We start from the raw sequence: 13005 nt of genomic DNA on the forward strand, positions 1-13005 counted from the left end.
TTTTTAGGAAAAAATGTTAGCAAGGTTGCTTAAAAATAAATCAAATGGTAAATAAGAAATTTACTGCAGTAAATTTTGGGAAGTGGTTTCTACAGAAACAGAAGACGTGAGAACAACAATAACTGTTCAGCTGAGTTTGTTCACTTATCTCCCAGGCTGGGCTTGTCAGTAGAATTATTGAAGCAGACCATAAAATCCCTCAAATATGTTATCTGATAACAAGCCTCCCAGAAGCTCATGAACAATCTTCTCTGTCTTTGTGAGATTAAAGAAACCAGCTGGGAATCACTACAAATGGTTCATAGTATACAATACTGTTAGTAGATGGTTTCCATTAGCAATAGTTTGTCACAAAACTACTCTGTACTGTTTGTTACAGTCACTGAATCTTCATAGACATTATATTTTTATGAATACAATAAACAATGCTTACACAATACCCACACATGTAAAAAAAAATTTTGACATCCTAGTCTATGCCAAAAAACATTGGCAGTCAAACCTGTTCATCAGTGTAACATTTTGAATTTCAAATTTGTGCAGTAATTTTATTGGTGGTTATCAGAGTATTACAAATTCAGTTGCTTTCATTTGTATGCAAAATTCCAATATACTCTGCTAAAAAAGATTAGGTCATTCATCTGCAGCAAAGATTTTAGCACATCCTTAATTTGGAGCATATGACATCAAAGTATTCAGTTGAACACATACATATCTGAAGCATATACATTCTCTAATCACGTGCATCGTGTTTTTGTTGGATCAGGACCAGAATACACAGGGCATTACAAACCAAGTCTGTGGGTAAATCTACTGAAATAAACATTAAACATGCTTAACTGCTGTGTTGGATTGTTGCTTCTCAGTATGGTTGGCTATTTTTTACTAGTTGTCTTTAGAATTCAACAATTTCTACTTCAGTTATCATTACTTCATCAAGCTATATACTCCAATTTTATTTTGATTACCACTGCCACTGAAAGGATCTGAGTGTCTACAAGATATGTGGTGGAAAATAAGTTTATTTTAAAAAATGACAAAATAATTTATGCTTTTATTTTTTAATAAATCTTTTAAAATAATAATTCTTGGGGTGCAATTCTTCACTGTTGGCACAGAAAATGTAACAGTGCATATTTGGGTTTTAATTAGGATTCCCACAGACCTCTGATCTTCAGAAAAAAGAGCATTAGAATCAATGTGTGCAGTTTCTATTGCCCAGCTGAAACCATCATATGAGAGTTTTCAGGTACAGCTTTCATCTTGCATTTTTAAAAGCTAAACGGAAGATTCTTTGAAAATATCTGTAACATTAATAGCACATAATATCAGGTCAGTTACATATATATCTATCCCTATTCAGTGATGGATTACTGTAGGTGTTGCACTAGTTCAAATTTTAAAGTTGGAGGTCTAAATTTCATCCAGTCATTACCTGCCCATAAAAATGTTTGTCAGATCCAGCTCTTTCCCCTTAAATTTTTCAGTCACAAAGACAATCCTCCTGCACATAGAAGATTTCTGAATATAGAGAAATTGTTTAGGTGTACAAGTAACACAATAACTTGTCTAGAATGTGCTGGGATTGGTGAAGTTCGAAGCTTCTGGAGAGTTTACTCCATAGCCCTTCCAGCCAGTGTCAAATTCTGCTTTCCACACAAAAATTCCTGTTCACTGTACAAATTTCCACTGTATCAGAGAAATGGTGTATATCTCGGAGATTTTACTTGCAGTGTTAGATGGCCTTGGCCCAGGTCATGGAGAGCTTTTATGATAAGAACAGAGACCTTGAATTGATTTGATAATCTGCGGGGAGGCAAAATAGGGCAGAAAGAAAATAACGTTTGTGATTGCTCATGCTGTGGAGAAAAGGTAACTGGAACTTCCTAAGTGTTAAAGATGTTATGTCCACCTACGTGGAGTTCCTATACTCCAGATGAAAAGTGACATGTGTGGATCACTGAAGTAAGGTTATTTTCTGACAAGACAGACCACAATAATCAAACTAAAGCAGTACGGCACCAGAGGTGTAACATAACAGCATCACTGATTCTAGGGTCACCGAAGGCTGTTGGTTACCAAATCTAGGATTAACTGGAGATGTAGTGGTGGGTTGAGTTTGGCTGGCTGCCAGGTGCTCACCAAACTGCTTTACCATTGCCCTTTCTTAACTTGACAAGGGGGGGCAAAATTACAATTAAAGTCTTGTGGGTTGATATAAGAATAGGGAGATAACTGGCCAATTGCCATCACGGGCAAAACAGACACAGCTTAATTTATTGCCAATTAATAGCAGAGTAAAATAATGAGAAATAAAAGCCAAATATATAGCACCTTCCCCCCACCCCTCCTTTCTTCCTGTGCCCAACTTCACTCCTGACTTCTCTACTGCCCCTCACTGAGCGGTGCAGGGGAATGGGGGAGGCGGGTTGTGGTCAGTTAATAACTCTTTGCCTCTGCTGCTGCTTCTTCCTCATGTTCTTCGCTTGCTCCAGCGTGGGGTCCCACCTATGGGAGACAGTCCTTCACAAACTTCTCCAAAATGGCTCCTTCCCATGGGCTGCAGTTCCTCAAGAATGACTCCAGCACAGGTCATTTCCACAGAGTTCTTCAGGAACAGGCTGATCTAGCATGGATCCCCCACAGGGTCACAAGTCCTGCCAGACTGTCACCTCCTCATCCTCCTTCTTCACTGACCTTGGTATCTGCATGATTTTTTTTCCCCTGTATTCTCACTTGTCTCTCCCAGATGCTGTTGTGCACAATTAAAAGAAAGAAAATTGTGCCATTCCTACATACTCTTCAAAATGTCCTCTTCTGTTTTCAGTCTGACATCTTTCTTACTTCTGTTCAGTTTCAACCAATTTTTCTTCCCCCATGGACTGTTTTCATCCCAGTACTAGACATTTTATTGCAGCTGGTCACATATGATGAAGTATAACTCTGATACTTCCATATAATAATGTCAAAGTTTGGGGTTTTTTGTCCCACAGAAATACTCCGTGAGCAAATCCATTATTAATCACTATGTATCACCTGTTTGTTTTTTCCCAGTATCACTTCTGTTGTTTCCACAGTTTCAGGAAAGCTTTTTTCTGGGTGCTAATATACCACTTTGTAATAGTCTCTTTGTGAGCAGGCTATTTACTAGCTGTGTATATTGCACCTAGCACAAGAGGAAGCCAAACTTTTGAAACATTCAGACGCTTCAATAATACAAATTGTAAACAGCAAAAAAGCAGGGTTATCAGTGTGTAGTTTAACAGATTTATGAAGGGACCGGCAAAAAATGCACAGATGAAATCAGAACTGGATGTGTCGTGAAACAGTGCCCAGTGTCAGTTCATTGTAGTATTGCATGAATATCACAAAACTGGGTTTTAATGATTAATATGCTTGAATTTGGAGGTAGAGAGATGATCTATGTTAATTATTACAATTTTGTATTAGGAAAACAGATGGGGATATTTGGATTTGCTGAAGAATTCTGAAAAGAGTTTGCCATGGAGGAGAATCTCTCTTCAATATTCTCCTCCTCATGCTATGTTTCTCTCAAACCACAGAAGTCAGACATTCAAGGAAAGATGTTTCAGCATGGTAAAAGGAAAGAGGAAAATGATGTGGCTTGTACTGACCATACCTTTCACATTCTAATAAATTTTGGACCAGAGGAATACGTTTGCTACTCTTTTCATTCTTTCACCACAACATATTGGATAGAACCGTACATTTACCCTTGAGACAGTAATTAAGGTATGTAATGAAGTGTAAATGTCATGTCCCTTCTCTGTGGAGCTCATACTGGGCATCATAACACACCTTCACTTTAAATTCATCTTTCCACTTAACCTAAAAACCCAGCTGGTCAGCTTGCCACACAAATATTGTCAAAGGCCCAGAACTCATTCCCATGAACTCCAGGTGTTAAATGGGGACTGATCACAAATTTCTATGAAGAACAAGGACGTTTTTCCTCCTTCATCACAGAAAAGATTTCACCATTGCAAGCATTTCTGCAGCTGACAGGCTGTTAATGCAAGTTCACATTACTTAGATAAGTATCTGGCTTTTGTCAGGGGGAATGAGCAACCTCAGTGACAAAACAAAGGAAACGGGGAACTTTGAAGCCTGGAAAAATCTTGTGGCAGCAATAGCCTGTAAGCATCAGAGGCAGCAAGAGGTTAATGTTCACTGCTGGTTCAATAAGCGACTTTCAGCACGGTGAGATTTCATTGTATAGAAGCTGATGCAGTTTGCTGTTCTGAAGGCAGTTGGGTGAGTTAGGTACCTAGAATTAGGAGGGTTGACTGAGTTTACATCTTTAAAGGAGGAAAAAGGAAGAAATAAAAGTAATATGTACATGCTATTCCTGCCATCAGAACAAGGATTATTATTGCACGTGTGCAACTTTTGCAATATTTCTATTTTTAAACAATTTTGAAAGTGCCAGATCCATCTGTTTTCTGGCTTTACTTGTACAACTCTGAAGCCAAAGAACTTGGCATCCTGATGTTGTAGAAAGCCTCAGGTTTTGCAGAAATTTGTTCTTTGACCCTGACAAATGGCAAGAAAAATAAATACATTCTGTAGAGTTTTGGCATAGAATTTTCATTACAGATTTGAGAATAAGTCCCTTGGAACATAAATGAACGCCACAACTAACTTAAGTCACAAGATCCAATAGCTGGCTGACTGCCAAAATTCAGCTAGATTTTTTTCAGGTTGACAGTGCAGCGCTGGCAAAAGGTAATTGTGATTTAAATTAAGAATAGACTTGCCTTAAAAACATTATATACTACCAATGGTTTAATAAAACACTAGATTATTTTTTTTATTTTCTCATTTTATTTTTCTATATATGAATCAGACTATAATATTTTGGGAACTCAATCAATAAGAAGTAAAAAGAGTCTAAGGCATTAAAATCTACTAATAAACTTACTTTCCTAATTTATCCACACAGGAAACATTATATAAATTATGTTACACTTAACCAAGGTGAAATATATATTTAAGAACCTCTGGCCCTGTCTTTTTATGGTATTTATGCATACATGTGTCTTTTATGTCCTTGAATAGTCCAGGTACCTTAAAACATGCTTACTTTCTCTGCTGAATCATTGTTTTGTTTGATATTCTGCTGCATTCAGCATTCTGCTTAATAATAGAAAATCGAGAACTGAATATTGTAGGTTATTGTATTGGGTTCACGTGGTAAGGTTTTGGTAGCAGCGGGGCTGCAGGGGTGGCTTCTGTGAGAAGGTGCCAGAAGTTGGGATATTCTTAAAAACTAATAAAATCTTGCAATGTTTGTGCAAGCAGTATGTTCCTTGTATTAAAAACAAATTTTAAAAAAGACTTCTAAAGAGGCAAGATGTCTCCATAAACCAATTATCATTTTGTTGGTGTTCTAAAAATGCTCGTCTTCATCCTTTCTATTCCAAAATGTTTAAGTATGAATTATTTAAAAGATTCTTCCAATATAAACCAGAAACCAAATGTATGTGCCTATCTGCCTTTCAGGTAAAAGAGGTAAGAGAGAAGAGGCCCTTTTATCTCTTAGTTTTAGTTACAGATAGCAGGTAATCTTCTGTACCTATCTTATCTATTGTTTTTCTGTATCATTTGACATCTCAATAATTTTGCACTCACTTCCTTAATTTGATTTGCCTTTTCTAGTTAGTTTGGGGAAGGTAATGGAAGAGGAAATAAGCCTTTTTCACCTTTTCTGAAAAAAAAAAAAGAAAAAAAATGAAGTAACATTTACTGAAAACATATTATATGCACTACTAAGATAACTAGAAATATAATTCAGGTTGTAAAAGGCAATGCTTAGAAGCATGCCAGATGTTCTTAAATAAGCGCAGAGACAGTCCCAAAGTGCAGAGACATCATCAGCAATCAAACTAACCCAACATTTTAACAGTCTAAAGGGCCATGATACTATTTAATATTTTTTTTTTCTATTTTCTATTTCTATTACCTTGCTCAGAAAACATAGCTATATTTTGTGGCAGCCAGTTTGTGATTACAGTTAAAGCTGAAATACTGCTACATGTCGCAACTGAATAGTTTTCTCTTTAAACCCTGATGTTGATTGTACATGTTGCATAGTAAAGTCAGAGACTGGAACTGCATAAGACAAGGGTCCTCAAACTACAGCCCGCAGGCTGGATACGGCCCCCCCAGGGTCCTCAATCCGGCCCCCGGTATTTACAGACCCCCCCGCCGGGGGTTGGGGGGGGAAACCAAGCAGCCGCAGATGACTGCCTGCCACTTCATCCGCGCGCCGGCCCCCTGGTTAAAAAGTTTGAGGACCTCTGGCATAGGGCATGGAAAATAGGTGACTTCTGCACATGAAATAGGGTAGTAGAATGCCATATCATTCACATCTCGTTCCTGTAATGCTTCACTCATGGGAGGAACACTTTAAAATTAAAGAAGAGGTGAATAATCTACAACGGCACTCAATGCAAAATGGTAAGCACCTGTCTATTATACCAGAGAGGTGGAGGGAAAAGAATCTTTGTTTTCGATTTTTAAAGCCATACAGGTATTCATTGCCTTTTCTTTGATTCTTTAAATGAAGGCATCTGTTTGATGGACCTGATTCAAAATAACTATAATTTGCATATTCTTTCTTCTTTTAATAGTTTGTAGGTGGAATCAACATGAGAAAACAGATGCTTATTCTGTTATGACACTCACAAGGAAATACCCTTTGCCCACAGGAGTGCTTTGATAATAAAGTTGTCAGAAAAGTTGAATCTTACTGAGTGTAATGTGGAATCAATGCTTGTTATCTTCCTATAGTCATTTATGAATGAACTGTGCACTGAATTTCTTCTATTGCATCGCCTGTTCCTACCTCCTAGTAAGTGAAAAATAGCAGAGTTTACTCCCTTTACTTTTATAAAACCTTTCTTGAAATAGAAGTGCAAGGCCACAAATCACTAAAAAAATGCATTTCAGATGCACTATGGGTGCAGGACTCTCAAAATAAGATGTTGCCTAATATTTTAAGATAATTTCTGAGAGCATTAAATTGTTGGATTTTCCTCTATGCTTACTTGCCCCTCCTGCTTTCTTCAAATTCTGCTTAATGAACAGTGTGGTACCATTAAATTTATCAGAAGAAAATATACATCTCAGCAGAATGCAATCAATGCAAGTTGCCTTCGCAGTTTATGCTTATCAGATCCTCAGAAGGAATAAACCCTTATATTTACATGGGTAGGCAAACATCTACCAGCTCAGGTAAGGATGGACATTTTTGTAATAACATCTTGATAAAATACTGGCAGTATGCTGTTGCAGTTCACACTTCCTGTTGGGTATTGTTTAACAGTGTTTGCTGAGAGTAAATACCAACTGACTGTGGAAGATAAGTTACCTAGGAAGTGGCTCATCCAGAACAGAGCTAAGATATATTGTTGGGCTGTCTGGAGAAATCATCATTACATTAGCTGTTTTATTGACTAAATACAAAGTCTTAACGCCCAGCCAAGACTTCAGTTTTGCTCCTCAAGGATCAGCAGTTGATGCTACATAACCCAAGTCTCCTTGAGACTTCAGCAGCGTAACATCAGAGGGCTAGGACCTTTAATTCTTCTTTCTGAGCTTGGATTTTGCTATCAGATCAATGCCCCTTCCTCCCAGCAGCAGCTGACACCACAAGGTAGCAGGATCTCTATTACAGCTGAGGTTTCTTAGCACACCTCTCCAACATCCATCATTCTGAGTGATGCATTCATTTTCATACTAAAGTTATATTTTCCATTTGCATTGAGTAAACTCTCTATTGCTGGAAATTATTTGCATTAGAAATAGAAACCTGAAGCAGGAGTGGAAGGAAGATTTAGGCGTTAAAGAGTGAATCCTTTACCATAGAAAATTATTTAGGTCTTTGTTACAAAACTGCACGCTGTCTTTTTGATGATAATTACTCAGTAAGGAAACACCTCATAACTAAAGTCAGTACAGCACTGTAAATGTAACTTCCTTCTCACATTCTACTTAAATTCCCGTAACTTCTTAAAGGGATGTCAATTAAGCAAAGTATCTACTCTTTTGCCTTCTACCTTCCTCAATGTTACAACTACCAGCCAGAAAGAAACTACTTCACATCACCAGCTGATTCTCATTGCCTCATCAAACTGGTTTGATCAGCTGAGAGAAAGAGCATTCAAAGGATTCCTTGAGGGGGTTAATGCTGGCTTTACCCCACCTTTATCTGCTGTCACAGCATAGTAGACTTGTTGAGGGAAGGAAGAAAAGACAGTGAATTGTCTGATTCTTGCCAATACAACTGTGAGCTAAGGAAAGAGTGAACAACATTAGAGAACTCCCAGAGAGATCAGAGTAGAGAGAGGGGATGGCAAGGTAAGCAGCTCTGGGAGTGTGATGAGTGAGGGAGGAAAAGACAGAAAAAGAGAATGGAGAAAATCCATCTCCTAGGGAAGGGGGACCACAGTGATGGCAAAGAGGTCATCTACATCCAGTTCAGGTTCAGTGCTAAAGAAAGGGAGGCAACAGACAACAAATGCAAAAGGATATGTTCACAAGATATTTGAAACCAGAGAGGATAGATATGGAAGTGAAGAAGAATCAGAACTGCAGAAAAAAGGGAGTGAGATTGTACATAAAATATATATTATCTATTTAGGAGAGACTGGATGTGATGGACCACACCAGTGGCTCTACCCAGGACCAAATGAGTGAGGTGAAATAAATTAAGTATGTCATTGGCAAACATTCGGTAGACAGGAGAAGATTTCAGGGAAAGCAAGTGAGTAGAAGGAAGAAACTGAAAAAGATCATGAAAGATTACAAAATTGGTGGAACAGGAATTTTTAAGTTATGGAAAGGAAAGAAGACTTGAGTTTTTATGAATGTGGACTCTGTGAGTGTTGCAGTTGAGTGAAAGAGATTAGTAGGGTATTATTGTTGTTGTGGAGCCTAAGAAGGTAAAATTAAAATTTCAGGATTTGTTATTTCCAGACAGGAAGAAAATATGGAGTGACTGCACAGACAGGCAAAACCAGAATAAGTCAGGAGAAGAAAAAGTATAAAAACTTAATAGATCATGGAAAAAGAAGAGTGAAAAGCATAAAGCAGTTATAGAGGAAAATGCTAAAGAATGGGTAGAAACACTGGGATCTAGTTTTAATTATACTGTTAAATGAACGGTAAAGTTCAATCAGAGTGAAAGGTTGAAATTTTGCATGCATTTAAAGTACGACGTAATGCCCAATTTATCTGAGATCACTCTTTGTCTTGTGTCTATCTCTCCTCACACTGTCTGTAGCAAAGATGTAGTGATAGGAGTCTAGAACTAACAAGCCCTCACAAGTCTGACTTTTAATATATTTTTTATTTAAGACCTTTGCAAGAAACAGTTTGCTATCCTGGAAGTTAAAGCACTAGCCAACAGCAGAAATCTTGTAATTGCTAGAGGTGTCAGAATTTCATCAGAAGGAGAAATAATTGAGGGGTTTTTTTTTGGTTTGTTTGGTTTGGTAGTTTGGTTTTTTGGGGGTTTTTTGGGGGGGAGGAACACAACTGTAGAGAAACTTCCACAGCGTGCATTCACAACTTAGAATAAATCATTAGCTTTAGAAAATCTTGGCTGAATGTTAGAACTGCTCTAAGCAGAGAAGAGTATCAGAGATTTTTCTGGAAATCCCAAACTTCAAATGTTAAACTCGCTATTAAATTTAGTTGGATTTGAAAAGCAATATATGCCTAATACATACACTGCAGATAGCAGGTAGGCAGTGTAGATAGTTTTCCTTCAAATAACTGTAGAATGAATAGAGGGATACTATTTTCAAATGAGTAGAAAGTTGCTAAATTAGCTGTAAAGTTGATACAGTAGCATAGAGATGAATGTTTTATTTAAACTTTGACTTAAAACGTGTTTGCTAGTTTTGTATTATTAACACTTCACATCAATGATGCATAAGGTATGTGGAAAACATATTTAATGTTACTTTTGATAGACAACAGGTGCCTTTTTTATTTATTGATGTATTAATCAAAAATATATACAAACTATTCCATTCTTTTTAAGAAAGCACTTCAATACTTTTCAGTCAAGTTTTTTCATGACATAGGTTTTCTTAAAACACCTCAGTTTGTTGAATCAGTATCTTCTAAGGAGCAATTTCAAGAGGTTATTCTAAACAATCTTTGTACTACTTTTATACAGAAATTAAGTTTTCTTGGAGAATGCTACTCACTGATGCCAGGCAGCATGTGAACCAGTGGGAAATTACAAAAAGATATTCATTACAAGCATCTGATGTTCTTTCAAAATAAATGACCTCTTCAAAAAGCTTCATCTTTAGGAGAAGAACTTGTATTATCAAGTGAACTGAGGATCTTAATTCTTGAGGACGAGTTCAAATACCCACGTATAGCATCTGCCAGTAGGTGCTGAAGACCTTCATCACATCATTTATTATGCAGGGAAGGTAGTTCTCTAACTTAGGTTATCTCACAGCCCCCAACAGTTTTATAGGTGCTGGGTGGAAAAAGTACATTGAACTTCAAAATTAACTGCAAAATTCCTGTTCTTCCTTAATCTCTCCTGGAATCACTCCATATTTGAAAAAATAATTTGCAATATGATGACCTATCTCATGCCTCTTCTAGAATGATGTTTGAATAGTTTTCAGTTTTCTCAGTTATTTTCAATATTGAGAATTAAACACAAAACAAAAGGTTATTCTTGGCTTGTGGCAGCCACAGTATTCAGTAATATGCCCCTTAGTTAGTATAATATTTTTTTTATGCAAACCATCACATTGGCTACTTCAAAATGCACTTTTTATTCAGTATTTTATAAGATTGCTTTGCAATTAAAGAATTTTCTGAACTTGCTTTCTAGTAAACTAGAATTCTCTTTTAAAATTAACCTACAAGGAACACAAACACATCAGAAATAAATTTAAAAAAGGAAGAATTCCTAATGGAATTTTCTTAGAAATATTTACTCAACGGTAATTTTTACACTTACTGCCCTCCAAACGTGCCTTAAGGACAGATTTAATTATGAATAAACTGTAAGTAGAACAGAGCATCAGCCATAATTTTGCATTTGTTTTGCACTTAACCAAGGCACAAGTTCTTTAAGCTCTTGTCTCTGCTTCTAGCCTTTTGAGAGTTGCTCTAATGAAGTGCAGAAAGGAAGGGTTGATACTATTCCCATACTGTTGTTCATTAGTACTAGGAACTAAGCTGGCATTTGGGATTAACATATTCCTGTTCTCTGTGGTGCTCTTTCATTGTTCAGCTCTGCAGTGATATTAGTTGTAATTGCAAAGATACTTTTTAACCCTTTTGGTAAGTCATGACAGAGTATTCTTTGGTGAGGTTACATGTCAGTCACACCAGCAATCACACAGCTGTCTGACAAGGGCCTCTGGAACCTATTAAAACTGCATGAAAGCCTCCCATATTGTTATGGGGATTCACTCAACCTTTTTGCAATTCATTTTTTCTCATTACAAAACAAAACCTGAGGGATAACAGGGGCAGAAAAGAGCATGCTTTTTTGATCAGGGTAGGTTGGAGAGAGTGAGGAAATGCTGGAGGATTACTCCTTTGCTGTTTTGAATTACATGCAGTAGTTTCAAATACTTCTCCAGTATATTTTGGTGATACCATTGACAACAGAGTACAAAACTGTCCTAAGAAATCCTCAGCAACGAAAAGAAAACTGGGACCTGCCATTACATCAGTTTTGGGTGCTTTTTCTGGAAATTTTGTCTTGGCCTTCACATGTGGCTATAAGCAGCTCATCACTCAAACTTTTTCTCTTGTTATTTCTCCAAGTATGAATTGGAAGACAGAACAGTTTCACACTTTTGTATATATCTTCATTCAGGTTTGTAATGCATTTATACCAGAGGGAGAGTGTGACTTTAACACGTAAGTCCACACAGGGAGTCAGCCAGTTACCTACCCCTTATTTCTGGAACCTCCCTGAATGGCATTTCAGATGCAAGTAATAACATAGTGTGAATTATTTTTCATACTGATAACTATCAAATAAAGTTATGAGAATTTTTAGAATCTGATAATAGAAATTGTCAATCATATCTAGCATTCAGCTTTAGTTTTAATGAAAATTGACATTTATTTGAGGCTATTCATGTTGACATCTATTGCTACTGATAATTTTTCATTGGTTTTCATACCTCCTTGCATCATTTGGTGTTCCCTATCTATAAGTGTAGTTGCAAATCTTGTGAAGAAAAACACTGAAGTTTAATCATAGATTTCATACATATTTACACCATTCAACCTCAAAATAAAACTAGAAGATTTGTAAAAGCACATAATATTTATGAAAATAATGTGGAATTTACCAATTACTTAATGATATCAGTTTCATCAGACTCTTGTCTCTGTGGTGGCCAGAAGCATTATTTTTTTGAATTTTCTCCTTTGTATTTACTGAAGTAAAACAAATTCAGATGTTCATGTTCAAGCAGAAATTTATCTTTTGCTTAGAATTTTTCTAAACAGAACTGAAGGAATGTGCAAGGCCTGTAGGTGTAGGAATTATAGATCAGGCACAAAATGCCAGGCTACTAAGCTTTGGACAATGGTTGCTGTTTATATTTTTAATAGTAAATGACTTCTGCTCTCAGCACCTTTTGCTGTGTGGAGATAGGTTTTCATTAGCATTTTGTGTAACTCAAACCTTTGAGATCTGGATTTTCTGTCATACCCAGCACTTTGCACATCAGAATAAAAACCCATCTCCAAACGGCTTTCTTGAAATATTTTTGGGTCTGGTTATATCAGATTTGTCTCCAAAGCTGAGCAGAAATTATTTATTGCTACTATATTAAGGTTTTTAAGTGACACTGCCTTTACAGTTGCTTGAACACCAGAAAAAACAATAATTTGCATCCATGTTTCCATTTTTTTTGCTCAAGATGCTATCATTTGCTTTGTGGGTTAGGGGAATTGCTTCTCTTTTTTTTTCTGAAT

Source organism: Falco biarmicus, chromosome 6, assembly GCF_023638135.1.
Source record: "Falco biarmicus isolate bFalBia1 chromosome 6, bFalBia1.pri, whole genome shotgun sequence".
NCBI classification, from domain to species: domain Eukaryota; kingdom Metazoa; phylum Chordata; class Aves; order Falconiformes; family Falconidae; genus Falco; species Falco biarmicus.